General features: G+C 34.0%; 1 long non-coding RNA gene across 3 annotated transcripts in view; it reads right to left on the bottom strand.

Moving 5' to 3' along the window:
- Window positions 1–6,780: 6,780 nt before the first annotated feature.
- LOC149142327 (uncharacterized) overlaps window positions 6,781–15,021 on the bottom strand; it is a 38,079-nt gene continuing 29,838 nt past the window's right edge. The window contains exons 4-5 of one of the 3 annotated variants that reach the window (XR_016264778.1): window positions 14,668–14,750; window positions 12,595–12,791 (exon numbers count right to left, since the gene is read on the bottom strand). This is a non-coding gene — a long non-coding RNA (uncharacterized LOC149142327). Of the gene's footprint in view, window positions 7,002–12,594; window positions 12,792–14,667; window positions 14,751–15,021 lie in introns of those variants that run through there. The other 2 variants (XR_016264777.1, XR_016264779.1) reach the window with 2 other exon arrangements.

Below are 15,021 nucleotides of genomic sequence, written 5' to 3'. Positions count from 1 at the left end.
TTTTAACATTTGGATTCCCTTTATTGTTTTTGGATTGATTTATCCATGAGATCCCACATTCATGCTAGGAATATGGCACGAGGGTGACTAGATGAAAGAAAGATTTGGTTCTTCCATGTCTATGGTCAGGTGGTACATGGAAGTCCCGAACTTGGTTAGATTTTCCTATGGTTAATAAAAGCTAATTTCTTTTTCTTTTGTAATTGTTCATATGTGTATTTAATGGTTGTTATCTTACTGTTATTTCCATGGTTTTATGTTGGTTGTAAGAATGGTTAACTGACTAGTTCATGTCATGGTTATTTCATGTATTTGTTTGTAATTGTTAAAATGATGGATGCAAGACCTAATTTTTGTCATAAAAAATCAAGGGAGAGGTGTTTATCCTTCTTGTCATGTTTCATAAGAGTTTTCAATCATTCATGTTCTGTCTTGTATCTTAGATCTGTAGATTGCTTTGATTTCGAGTATTTGACAGAATGTCAATCCCGGTTGGGGATGGTTATGCCTAGTCCTAAAGTTGGATTTTGGTTTATTATTCTTGCCATCATGTGTTTAATGGATTCTAGAAGTTACAACAAGTACTAGGCAGTGGCCGAAATTCTGGGCTAGAAAAGTGCATTAAATTCCAGAGACACTAGCACAGGTCTGCTAGGAAAAGTCCCTGTATGCATGCATGCAGCCTTGTGAGAGCGTCCAGAGGTCCCTGGACGATGGCATGCCCGAGTGGTTGGGTTGCCCCCTGTGAGTATTGTTGCTGATGTGGAAGGTATGGTTGATGTGTTTCCATCGGTTCCATTTACTTCAGGTCACCATGGAGGTTGAATCCTATCATAGTAGCCTCTCGTAACATGTTTACCCCAGTTGATCGGTTACTTGGGTAGATGTGGGAGGAGGGTGTTAGATTTTCATTGATGTCAAAGGGGGGGGGGGGGGGCGTAAGAAAAGGTGTGGAATATTTTTTATTATATATATCTATATATATATATATATATATATATATATATATATATATTTTTTTTTTTCTTTCAGTACAAAAAGGAAGTTAGATGTGCACAGGGGGGATTGTAGTCTCATTTCAAGTTGTAGCATGTTGAGGGAGGAGCCTCTTATAGATTGTAGCTTGCAGAAATTTTATGGGATTTGGAGATTCCTTGAGGTAGCAACCTCTAGTAGGTTGGAGCCTATAGAAAATTTGATGTAGTAGGAGAGTAGGAGCTTGATTTCACATCAATTTCATCCAAAAAAATGTGGTTTTCTCCCTTTATGGATTTCCACTTATATCTGGTGTTTTGATGTGTTGCTTATTGAATGTCCCACTTGTGTGAATGTTCTTTAATTTTGAATATGTACATATGCAAATGTCTCTCTTTGGTAACTGCAAAAGAAACAATTTATATCTACACATACACACAAGTCATTAGTTGCATAAGAAGATATTTGAAAAAGAAAATTATGTTGAGCATAAATATTAAAAAGATAGAATTACTTATTCACCCTCCACCCCCCCACCCCCTCTTAGTAATTTCCAAGGATTTATCATAGTGTAATCACGTTTAGAAGAAATCCCTTCCTAAAGAACATGGCAATATTCTCACTAGATGCAAAAGGGAGACTTAATTGTAAGGTGATCTTGGTCATCTTTATATTGAAGGCACAAAATAGGGGCTCAAAATGGGATGAACCTAGATATGGATAGCTTGAAGATTGCACAATTAATGTAGATGAGGATTTCTTGTGTTAGTTTCAAATATACTTGGAGCAGATTGAGGGAATTTGAATGCTTTTTTGAACATGTTGTGGACAAAACCTTTGAGAAAGATTGTAGAATTGTATGGGACTACTACCCATACATTTGGTAAGAGAAGGGTCCATTGTTAAAGGATGATGAAAACTGAAGGGACAACCTTATATCCTGTTTTTGCATTTGAGTGGACATGAATTACATTTGGGTCATGTGTGTGTGTGAACCTTACTTGATTCCTATGAACTTATATGCATTTGTGGACATTAAAAAGTTGTATTTAAACCCTTTGAAAGAAAATGTGTGGAGGATATTTGGTGGAAATGTGACTATCCATAAAATGTAGTTCATATTTGGGACCTCGTGGTTCTTTCCCTTGGACCTTAGTAGCGCTTAAAGGTTTTATTTTGAGGGTTTGGTGGACCAAAACCTAATCTGACCAAGAGGATTAATGTTGGATCACCTATGGTTTGGGAGAAATTCTTAGGGATTCTAGGATTTAGGGGGTTTAGGAGTCATGGGTTAAGGGTAAAGGGTAAAAGGTTAGAGGTTAGGGGATTGAGGGCCAGGAGGTTGAGTTTTAGGGGGTTTAGGGGTTAGAGGTTGATGTCTTAATTGTTAAGGGCTTCAAGGGTTAAGGGTTAAGTGCCAAGGGCTTAGGGGTTCAGGGGATTTAGGGGTTAAGGGCTTAAGGGTTATGGGATTTAGATGTCTAGGGGTTTAGGGGATGCAAAAGTGGAAGCAAAAATGGGTGCAATAATAGGTGAAAAACTTAGCACAAATCATGGTGAAACGAAAGTGGATGCAAAAACAGACATAAAAATGGACACAAAATTAGATGAAAAAAGGAGAACAACTTGGATGCAAAATTGACATGGAAATGGAGGAAAACTCCTCTTATAAAACCCAACCATACTTTGACACTTTCCAAGTTAACAAAATGGGTCTTTAAAAGTAAAATAAGTTCTAGATCCTCTTCAAGATGGTGAGTTAAATTTTCACATGAACTTAAAAGAGAAACACATTCGCATGTAACTAAAAATGTTAAACATGAAGAGAAGAAACCAACATTTGATAATGGAGTTCACCCCTCCTGGGATACATCTCTGGGCCTGCTCCAATAGCTAGACCACTATATTGATTTCAGCAGCAAATAAGTACATACAACATGTTGATAGTAGAGTGGCTTGTTTCTCCTACAAATAATTCTCACTCAGAAAGATGAATCCCTACAACAGGTCATAAAAATGTCAACATAAAAAGGACTGTCACATAATAGGTCCTTGTACTCCACCTGAAGTCAAGAGCATAAAAATCCAACTCCTTCACAATGAAGAGTTAAAAAGGGCTTATCTCCTTAAAAAATTCAAAAAATACTGAAAAGAGTTTCTCTATTGAAGTAACAACTACGAAAAATGAAACTGGAAGGTTGGAAAACCTCTAACTAGGCTCTTTCCATGCTCAAATATGCCTCAATACTTCTTCAACATTATCTCTTCCTCTGGCACTAAAAGACTCGATTCTACAAAAACTCCATCATAAATTTCTCAAATAAGAAACATGAGGCTTCCATTAAGCCCAAGATGCTAAAAAAACCCCATCTAGGCTCTTCTTGAGCTCAAAAAGGTTAAAAATTGAGGAATATATGCTTCTCCAAGCCAAGCTCTGTTGTTTGTCTTGCAAATTGGCAGAACCTGTTAATTGCATGAAAAGTGCATTTTGTCGCTTCATTAATTTTTTCAATAACCCTTATGTGCTGGATCAGGGTCACATGGCACCCATGTGGTCAAGGAATGGGGCCAATTGCCCGCCTCTGCTGGTTTAGCCCTCAAATATCCTAGGATAGGGTCACATTGTTGTCAATAAGACCGAGCATTAGGGCCAAATTCCCACCCGCGTCGGCTAAATCCTCGCCCTGTCCACTGTTGGTTGTAATGGTTGCTGAAAACTAGAGGCCACGGCCTATCTGCCCCGTCCTCTCTGCTAGCTCCTCCACCCGGTCATATGGTGGTTAATGTGACTGGGGGCCAGGGAAAAATGTCTAGCCCCACTTCCGTCTGCCTACACTGTGGACATATGGTGGTGGCAAGATTAGGGGTCAGGGTTCACTCCCTGGCCCCTCCTCCCAAATGCCAAACCAATCGATAACAAATATAACTGATGACCTATGTTGGTTAAGTACCAACACGGTGGTGTGACGGTAGGGCATGGAGTTGTTATGCATGAGGTCACGGGGTTGAACCCTAGTAAGGCCTTCGATCCTGTAGTAAAAATTTTAGCCAACCATGAGGCACCACATGGAGCCCTCTCATTGGGCCACAGTGCAGCCTTTCATTGGGCGTGGACTGGGCCACCTCAAAATTCATGAACCAACCAAAACATGCCAAATGCAATCTATACGAAAATGCCACCTGTCAAGACCTAATTGGTCCACTACCAACCGTACCCTGCAACGTCAACTGTATGGATTGCCCAATCAGTAGCCTAGTCAACCCTGCTATTGATGTTTTAGTTATTTGTCAAAAACTTTAGAAAGCCATAACTTCTTCATATGACGTCGGATTGAGGCGATTTAAGTGTTGTTGGAATCATGATAACAGACAATACAAATTGATGCTAGTTTTGGGAGATTCTGAGAATTTTATTTTTTTTACCCTATCTTTGATTTCCGCATCATCTTTGATTTCTGATCTCTATCCTTCTTGTTCTGTTTGAATTGGTGCCTTAGAGCTCCAATCAAGGTACACCACCTTGCCTTTGTGTGAAGTCCTTATCTTCCTGTTAAGAATTGTGGATTGCTGCAATTCTTATAAACATGTAGGAACAAAAAATTCGATGTATGGAATCTGAACATTCTCTCCAAAATCATATTTCTTTGGCTTAAACAAACTTCACCTTGAAATCTCTCTTTACTTAAGACAAACTTGATTTTCCACCTGGAAGTTAGAAGCAACTCAATGTTTGCCATGCGCTTATTTATACTTTGCTTTACTGTCCTCAAGTTGCACTTCACTAGTACAAAATGGCTAATTAATTACTAAAAAATTGACTAAAATTTTCATATAAATGACCATTTTTCAGTCGGTGACGAGTAGTAGCTAATTTACATTATCTTATAATGCGACCAATTTTTAGTCATTTTTATCTTAGTCATTAATTGGTTGTCTCAATTTCATCGTCTAGTAGTATGTTTAGTCATTAATTTAGTTATTGATTTAGTCATTAATTGCCACAATTAATGACCAAATATACAACAAAATATATTACTATACGGTCACCCGAGAAAACCAATTAATGACTAAAGAAATATGACCAAAATGTTGGTCATGTTAAAATATACTGTAAATTATCTACTAATAGTCATATATATTCAAAGTTCTATCATTTTGAAACCAATTAATGACCAAAAAAATATGACTAAATTTTGGTTGTGTTATAAGACACTATAAATTGGCTACTAATAGTCATATATATGCAAATTATAGTCATCATTTGAAACCAATTAATGACCGAAGAAATATGACTAAATTTTGGTCTTGTTATAAGATACTTTAAATTAATTACTAATAGTCATATATATGAAAAAATTTGTTGTCATTTGTAATCACAATTTTATCATTTGCAATAGTCGTTTATCATTTTTTGGTAGTTTCATATTCATTATATCAATGACTAACTTAATAGTTTATATTCATTTCATTTACTTTGATTAATAATCATTATAAAAAAACTAATTTAGTTGTATATTCATTTTATTTGTGTTCATTATTCATCAATATAAACTATTAATTTAGTAGTTTTAGATTAATTTTGTGTGTTTATTATTAATCAACATAAATTAATGAGTATGATTTTGTGACTAAACTAAAAATAAAAAATAAAAAATAAATCATATAATGTGCATGTTCATCTAATATAAAAACACAAGGTTACATATGTTAATTACAATACTAAACAATATCAAGTGCAACTATAAATATTTCAACCAAAAATTATATTATATAAAATGTCAAATATTACAATATGAGTTTCTAATTTAATATTGGTTGGGCTACAATTTACACATGAAATGTTGTTTCATCATTTCAAAACATTATCATTGTGCTATCAAGGCATTGCAGGTGAATTCACCAACTCTGAAGACTTGACCAGCATTCTCTATGTGTGTGTCTTATGCGGGATATATATTGACTCTAAGGGTATCACTGGACTGGTTTTCTTCTCCCTCTCTTTTTTCATTTGTCGCTCCAATGTTATATATATTGTTCTCCTCTTTCATCAATTCTTGCTTCTTACCATCAATATTGATTTTTGAGTTCCTTTTCTAAAACAAAAGAAAATACAGTGTAGAGTATAAGACATGAAAGACGATGAACACTAGAATATAAAGTAAAGTAGACAATAAAATATTTATACAACATATAGCTCAACATCAGCAATATCAAAGCCATTTTTCCCCATAAAAGTAAGAAACTCGAACAAGTTTTCTTCAATTGGGCGATAGTGGCCATTATGTGGCCAGATGACCTATATAAACAAAGAAAATAAAACATCACCATAGAAAAGAACACCTTAGTAACTTAGTATTCAACCTTCAAGGAAAGTTTAAGGTACAATCATGTCAACTAAGTTACATGCTAAAAATCTCAAGTTGTAGATAACTTGTGAAACAAAATAATATGAGATGTGATGTCTAATCCTTGTCATTTTATTCGCAACAACATTTCATTCTCTAATGCATGAACTTGGTCAAGTATATAAACATGCTCTCAAATAACAACATGAAAATAAACTTTTCCAATAGCCATGAATTTTTTTTAACACAAAACAACTGAAAGGATTTCAATCAATGTTGTGTGATACTAATTTCATCTTCAAGATTTGGTTGTTGTTTAAATGGACATGATACCAAGTATTTTCAATTTCATAGTTAAAAGGAAAAACAAAATAAAAAATAAAAAAATGTTCAAAATACAATCAAATAATATAGAGGCGATATCATGGAATGGATATTGCAATTATAAAAAAATTTACCTGTCCATCGATGTCTTGTCTAGCATTCCTAATACATTTTCTTGCCCAAAATAACCATTGAGGTGAAAGAATCACAACATTAAAAACCATAGGAATCCCTACTAGAAACATTTCCAAAGTCGATAGCTTTGGTGCCTAAAAGATATCCAATAGCAAATGAATCATATCCAAGCCATGCTCTGCATTGTCTCCCCATCATTTTTCCAATCACATTTCTTGTAACCTGCCCACACCAGAGTCAAGTAACAATCAAATGAAGGCATTGACATTTTTTTATTATCTTTTATATCTATAAACTTTGAATCTGAAAATGTTTTAACACAAAACAACTATAATACTAATATTATCTTCAAGTTTTGGATGTTGTTTAAATGGATATGATAACAAGTATTTTCAATTTTATAGTTAAAAGACAAAACAAAATCAAAGTAAAAGTTCAAAATACAATGAAATAATAAAGAGAGAATATCATGTAATGGGCAGTGAAATTATAAAAAGTATGTTTACCTATCCATTAATGTTTGGCATTCCTCAAATTTCTTACCTAAAATAACCACGAGGTGAAAGAATCACAAAATTAGAAAACATAGGAATCCTTCCTAAAAACATTTCCAAAGTTGATGGATCAAGTACCTAAAGGATTTCCAACAACAAATGAATCATATCCAAGAAATTCTCTACATTGTCTCCCCATCCTTTTTCCAATCTCATTTCTTGTAATCTGCCCACACTAGAGTCCAGTAACATTCAAACAAAAGATTTTATATTTTTGTAGAAAAAATTGGAGACTTGTCAAGCATGCTAAATGCATGATACAAATACTCATAAATACTTGCAGAAAATAATATTCAAAAATTTTATATTTTTGTTAAAAAAAATTGGAGATTTGTCATGCAAGCTAACTGCATGGTACAAAAATTGTTTCCACAAATATATCCATAAATACAGTGGATCTTACTCATAAATATTTGCAGAATATTTGTCGAGCAAGAAACATGTATGACTTTGGGGCCTAGTTGTGTGAGTCATTTAGATGGATTGAGTATTCTATATCTGGACATTAGTTGTTTCATTAACATCTTTTGTTCTATGTTACATTAACATCTTTTGTTATATCTAAAATAATTTCTTTTATAAAGCCTATTTCACCTATAAAAATACCTCACAAACATCTCGGTACATCAAACATACAAGAGGAAATGGATATATAAGGCTAACAACAACAACCCAAAGCCTTAATTTGTGATTAAATGACATTTGTTTTGTAAGAAAATTTCTTCCAACTATAACAAAATATAATTCTTGTTAATGAATCACAGAACTGCCACCACACAAACATAAATGAAAAGACCAAAAACAAAAAACAAAAATATGGATGAGTTTGAAAGCTAAATAGACTAGGTAAAACATGTGTGGTGGGTTTTCACGGTCCCAGAGGAAATAAGATAGCCTATTATACAACCATAGTCTATTTGTTAAACATTCTGGAGGTTTTTCTAAGGCCTATTTTCCAGTCTCATTTGCCCAAAATCTGATAAGAATTTTTTGGAATCACAATTTTGAGTTGTGAAATTTCCATAATCCAAGTGCCTGACAGGTTTTTTCAGGGTGCTAAATCCATATATATAGTCGAAAACCCAGTTTAAACAATAAAAATCAAGAATTGACCAACAATTTTTTCGCTATATTCCAACCAAAAACTCCAAAATGTCTAATAGGCAACACCTAATACACATGGGGTCTTCGAAATATTTTGAATAATATTGTCATAAAAGCAACAATTGACCAACCAAATCAAGAAAAATATATATGAAAGACTCTCCTTTCCATAATAAAACAACATTCTCTCTCTTTTCAAATGAATCTGATTCTTTCAAGTGAGAAATGAATGAGGAGGTAGATCATTAGGCTATGTTAGCTTCTGAACTTTAGCCCTAGAAAATTATTAAAAGGTGAGGTGATGGAATTTAGATTGATCCCCTAAATTCAAAATAAAGTGGATATTAATGTGCATAACAATCAATATGAAGTACTCAATGCAAACAAGCCAGCGAAACACCTTGGGAATGGAAATTCAAGGAGATCCATTCACCAGACCTTGGAACATTATTTAAAGTTAGGGTCATGGACTTTAGATTGATCCCCTAAATTCAAAATAAAGTGGATACTAATGTGCATAACAATAAATGTGAGGTATTATATGCAGAGAAGCCAGCCAAACAACCTGTAAATGGTAGATCAAGGAGCTTCGTTTAAGGGTTGTTTGTAATGGAAAAATTCAGGTTGGGTTATGGTTCTATGTTTGTTGGTTTTTAGTCTCTGTAGGTGTTTCAGTATTCATTGGTTTGTATCACTTACATATTTGAGTGCCTTCTAGATGCAACCTCCCTGTTCTCTTTATTCCTTCCCCTCAAGCTGCTCATGTTGCACCCAAAACAGATGTGTTCAACGATGGAAGGTGGAGATTCAGACAGGCTTCAACGCATTACAAATTAGAGGAATCTAAGTGGGAAGTGTCAATGGATCAAGGAAAATTCTCCTCTCAGATGTTTGTATCTTCTTACTTACACTCTAATTCTAGAAACATGACAGGGCATGTCCTCAAACTCTGGCTTTTTTCCTTCGAAAATTTTGTTAGCGGTTTTTCCGCTTACAATATCTCTAATTTTTGGAAGGGTTTGGATTTTGTTTTAGTCAGTCACTTTATGCCAAGCTATTAATTTTTCCTATAGCTAGATTTAGTTTGAATGGTTGAAGGCTACAAGGTCTGTCTCCTATTTTAATAGCATTAATGCCTACTGCTCATACTGGAAGACTCTCATTCATAACAAGTCCCTAGACACTCTTTTGCACACAACCTTACAAGAATCAACATCATATTTGCTATGGAAAAAACTATTTTGAAAGAAATTTGGAGAGTCTTACATTGTCAGAAACAGATCAATCAAGTCAATTGTAGTACTTTGATGGCATTTTCCTAAAACTTCTAATTTGGAACAAGCATGAACCACACACAATGCCAATGTAATGAGCATAAAAGTTTCCCATAAATAGAAATTGGATACAAACAAGTGATTTCATAATTGATATTTTTATTGACAGGGATTTGGAAACTTTACTCTATGTTTTCCCTCCTTCCCTGTGTTGGGAGCAATCCAACTTTCCCTACACATCCCACAACCCAGGTTGCTTTTACAAGAAAGGTTCTCTACAGATAGATCATTTCATCAAGAGCCAAATCTGAAATTATAGCCACCTCAGAGATTGAAGAACTACATAAAAAATTACATTAATATACTAGTCATTGTCTCTAAAAATAACCTTCATTAAAAACTCTTGGTAAGGTACACACTACAAATCTCAGTAATTATTCTGTTGTGTCCATCACTTTTAGCAACAATTGCTTGCAGTGACCCAAATGGTACACCTACCAACCCATCACCCTGATGTTCCATCAATATTGTTGCCGACCTAAAATATTGTGGGACTTAAGGTCCTCTCAATGCTCTAACGCCCGCACCGGATATGGACCAAACTGTCTCACGACGTTCTGAACCCAGCTCACGTACCGCTTTAATGGGCGAACAACCCAACCCTTGGAACATACTACCGCCCACAAACCCGTGACTGAAGGCACATGCACATCTATGATGAAGAGGAATGAATATTTTGAGGATTAAAATGACTAACATATGAATGCCTGGAAATAGATGATGATAAGCCTTGTCCTTGAGAAGAAACACTACTTCTCTTAGGTACTTGTGTTAATGGAATATGATGTGATCCCCAAGGCATACTTGTTAGTGGATGTAGCATTGAAGAAGCAATACGACCATGTCCATTTGGATTTTGGTTCATTGGAACCAAATTTCTAGATTCATGGTTAGTTTCTCTATTCTCTAAACCTGAAACAAACCAATTATTAATAGCAATACCCATCATCATGTTTCTTGAACTAGGTTTTTCTTGTTGAGAAGATGAATGATCCCTTGCACCAACATTGGAGCTGGAAGCATTTCCATGTCTAGGCATATAAGAACTTTCATTCCATCCAACCGAATGCAAACTCCTCTTTATACCAAACAACACATGAAACATACTAGGTCGGTGCTATCATTCCAACAAATATTATAGAGTAAGCATCGCTATTCTAGGGTCACAATTAGTCAAAGTTATTGATGTTTGCTTTAGATCGTTATTGCATAGTTGTCACAAAGGAAATTATCAATATACTACCCTGAGGAAGGGCCAAAAGTGATAGTTCTTAGAGAATCCCCTTGTATTATTTCCTCATTTATCGACAGTGTGCAAAATCCATTTGCTAGATGTTACTCCATGACCATTATGTTTGCTAGTAGCTAGAACCATATGAGGCTTTTGTTTTTTTATACTCAAAATAATATTGATAGAACAATTCAATCGTGGGAATGGATGTCCCAATCCTTAGCAATGCCCTAAAGAATTGTTGGTGGAAATTTTTACCATTATTGAGTGGGGTGATATTTGAGTTGGTGGATAGGCTATCACTCCTTGGAAAATAGAAATGAAAAGTTATATACACTATATTTTGCAAGTATTTATTCTAGGAAATCTCTAGAAGTAGGTGGTTGGTCAAATGGATAAACTTAGCTTTTTCCATCCAATCACAATTGAGATTGGATACATACACATGGACCAAGTACACTTCAAATCACAGGGAATTCTGTCGGGGTTCCACCTTATTAGTTTATCGTTTAGTCCTTGTTTCTCACTTCAAAGATGTGTGTTCATGCATCCTAAATTAGGCCTTGCGGGGTCCACTTTACTACATTTTCTGAATTCTAGTGCAGTTTGAAATTAAATTTTAGCCCATTTTCTCAGCTTCTTGCCTTGGTTTTTGGAATTTCCCTATAAAGCCACTTCTTCGAAGACAGTTCATGTCTCTATGCCTCTGTCATGTGCATCAAAATGTGGTTGTTAGCAGCTTCTTATGATTCATGTAGACATCAAAGATATTGTATTTTTATGCACAAGAAGTGTCATGTTTGATTTCGTAAAAAAAATTCCTTTTGGTGGATTCCTTAGTCATTTTAAGGACATACTTCTCTTACACTCGTGCAGATCTTCTTTGAACTCTATTAGCTATTATTACAAATTATTGACTGTTGGCTTCTCTTAAATTTGATTTCTTTGCTGCTCTCCCACTTTGCCCTTGTTTGTGAGACAAGGGACCCACCTCTGTGTAACAATTTGACTGTTAAATTCTATGCAGGTGTGCATAATCTACCCCCTTTGTAACATGTTCTTAACCATTAAGCAACAAAAGTTCCATCACCATCTAAGTACATAGTTCCAAATCCCCCAAATCAATGATGTCAGTGTCATCAAGCATCTCTATCTTGTTTTATAATATTCTCGAATGTGTATGGAAAATCACCATGCAATGTAACAAGTTGCGTTTTGAAAGAGGCATTTTAATCATCACAATCTAATGTTTGGAAAATTTCCAAAGAAGTAAACAATTTGTGAATATCATTCCTTAAATCTTTCCTAGAACATAAAAAATTATCAAAGAGAACAATTTTGTTGATATATATATATATATATATATATATATATATATATATATCATTTCAAGTTTGCAAAGTGAATACCTGTTTGGTTCTTGGGCAGTTGCTCCATCTTTCTATATTCCTTTTCCAATTTGACTCCTTTTTTAGATAAAAATCAGCCCCACAAGAACACAAGGAGAACAGAAAGAGCCTATATATATATATATATATATATATATATATATATATATATATATATATATATATATATATATATCATTTCAAGTTTGCAAGGTGAATACTTGTTTGGTTCTTGGGCAGTTGCTCCATCTTTCTATATTCCTTTTCCAATTTGACTCCTTTTTTAGATAAAAATCAGCCCCACAAGAACACAAGGAGAACAGAAAGAGCCACTCCCATTGTAATCATTGCTCTAATCAGGAGTCCATTCAAGAACTGTGCCAATGTCCTAACATGCTTTGCTGAAATCCAATGGGTTACATATTATCAATCGTAAAGTTTATTCATAAAAATAATGCTTTTACAACATTTATTCCTTGCATTATGAAGATTTTATTAAATTAGTAGAAAGAATACAAAATTCAAATTACCTAAATGAAATAAATGCATATAATCAGTCTTAAAGTCTATTTATAAACATGCTACTTTTACAACATTTCTTCCTTCCTTGCATTATGAATATTTTATTGGATTAATAGAAAGAATGCATAATTCAAATCACCTAAATGAAATCCACGCATAAAGTATCACCTAAGAATGGTATTTTGGAGATTTTCCTTGTTCAACATCCATGACATTGTCAACATCATCAGACTTGGGTACCAATGCAAGGAACTCAAGCATATTCTTACAAAGCTTTTCAACTTGCAAGCCACATATTAAATCCAAGTTACCTATAAATCTTCATATTCTAGTGCCCAAAAGGTTACCTATAAAACTATATATGCCAGGCCACATAAAGTTACATAAATTGATTGTGCTAAATATAACATGGAGGAGCCATGTGGAGTTTGAAGCACAAGTGGCAGGCATGGTAGAATCAAGTCAAAGAAACCATGGTATTCGAGTGCTTAATTTCCATATATATATATATATATATATATATATATATATATATATATATATATATATATATATATATATATATATATATATATATATATATATATATATATATATATATATATATATATATATATATAGATATATATATATATATATATATATATAATGGACACTTTCCACACAAATAAGTGTTCCTGAATGAACCTATGAATTGTATTAAATTAATTTTGTTTCTGTTATGAAATTTATAACTTTATAATTTGTTCAATACTTCTTGCATGCATAAACCTACAATTATAATGGTGCCACTAAGAACCCCATATCCTCAAACTACACAGAGGGTATTTAATACATTACAATTTTGAAATGATGATGTAATCTTCACATATAACCATGGACAACCTCACTTCAATTCATTATTATTTTGTATTATTATGCTTATGGGGTTTGGCTTAAAGCCAACCTAGTCATTATGTGGACCAAAAACCTGTCTTAAGGAGTGCACCCTTCCTCTTGAGTTGTGTAAAAATACACACTCAAGATTTATTTGTAAGTTCATCATTCTAAGAAAAAATTGATTCATTCTTTAGCTTATGATCACCATATCAAGTGTTTTGTCTCTTGTTATCGGTTTGCCTTTCTTCTCTCTAGTGCACTTGTGCATTCTCTCTCTAGCATGCTTGTGAATCAGCTCTAGCACACATTTGTTAAGGTTTTATGCTATGCTTCCTTAATTTTGTTTTCCTCTTTGTTTATTGCAAGAAATAGAGTTTACAGTTCGGTTCCATTTGATCCCTTCATTGTCTTATGAATCTCAATGTTCTCGAGAACTAGTCTTTGAGATTTTGTGACATATTCTCTTTTCCATTCATGTTTTCTAAAGTTATAACCAAGATTACATCCCATTTTAGTTTAAATGTTGCTAGACACCATGTAAGTTGAAGGCTTAAATCACTAGCAAGCCCCATAGACTCAAAACGTCTTTCTTGTTGACTACAATCCAAAAAATGGATGAGGGCATGGAGGCTTTTTTGATTGCATTGAAATGATCGATGCTTTGATGTTGCGTAACTGACTATAATCATGGCTTGGAGGTACCCCATTTTAAAGTAAAGTCAATAAATGTTGTAAATCCTGCTAGGAGTGTAGATTCCTTAGACTACTGGTTTTATAATTATCATAAAAAATTACGAAGGCTTCACAAGGTTCTCATGAAACATATCATGTATCACATTTCAAATGAAAAAATAGCTTATAGGGTTGTCACAGTACCTGATCCACAATGAATTTATTGAGAATCATTGGAATTCCCTTAATCATGGCTTCTGCAACAGTCCCTGGTCCAGCCTACAAACCTAATTGAGCCATAAATCGTATTGAAAATAATAAAGAAAACAGGAAAATCACAAGCAGACTTGTTCAAATAAATTGATGTTCTCCATCATTGAAGGATGAGTGCCAACTGTATCTTTTTGGTGATAATATTTACATAAGGAATGATTATTGCAATTTGGTTTTGAAAGGTATCCTACCAGAAGCTAAGCCATATGGTAATGATTTTTTTTAAGGAAAATTGTTTTCTCTATGGTTTCCAAAGAAAAACTTCATGTAATGGAAGTTAAAATT

Source organism: Pinus tabuliformis, chromosome X (assembly GCF_031772625.1).
Source record: "Pinus tabuliformis cultivar Carrire ecotype Pingquan chromosome X, CPIR1, whole genome shotgun sequence".
In the NCBI taxonomy this organism is placed as follows: Eukaryota; Viridiplantae; Streptophyta; class Pinopsida; order Pinales; family Pinaceae; genus Pinus; species Pinus tabuliformis.
This window is presented reverse-complemented; position numbering and strand designations above follow the sequence as displayed.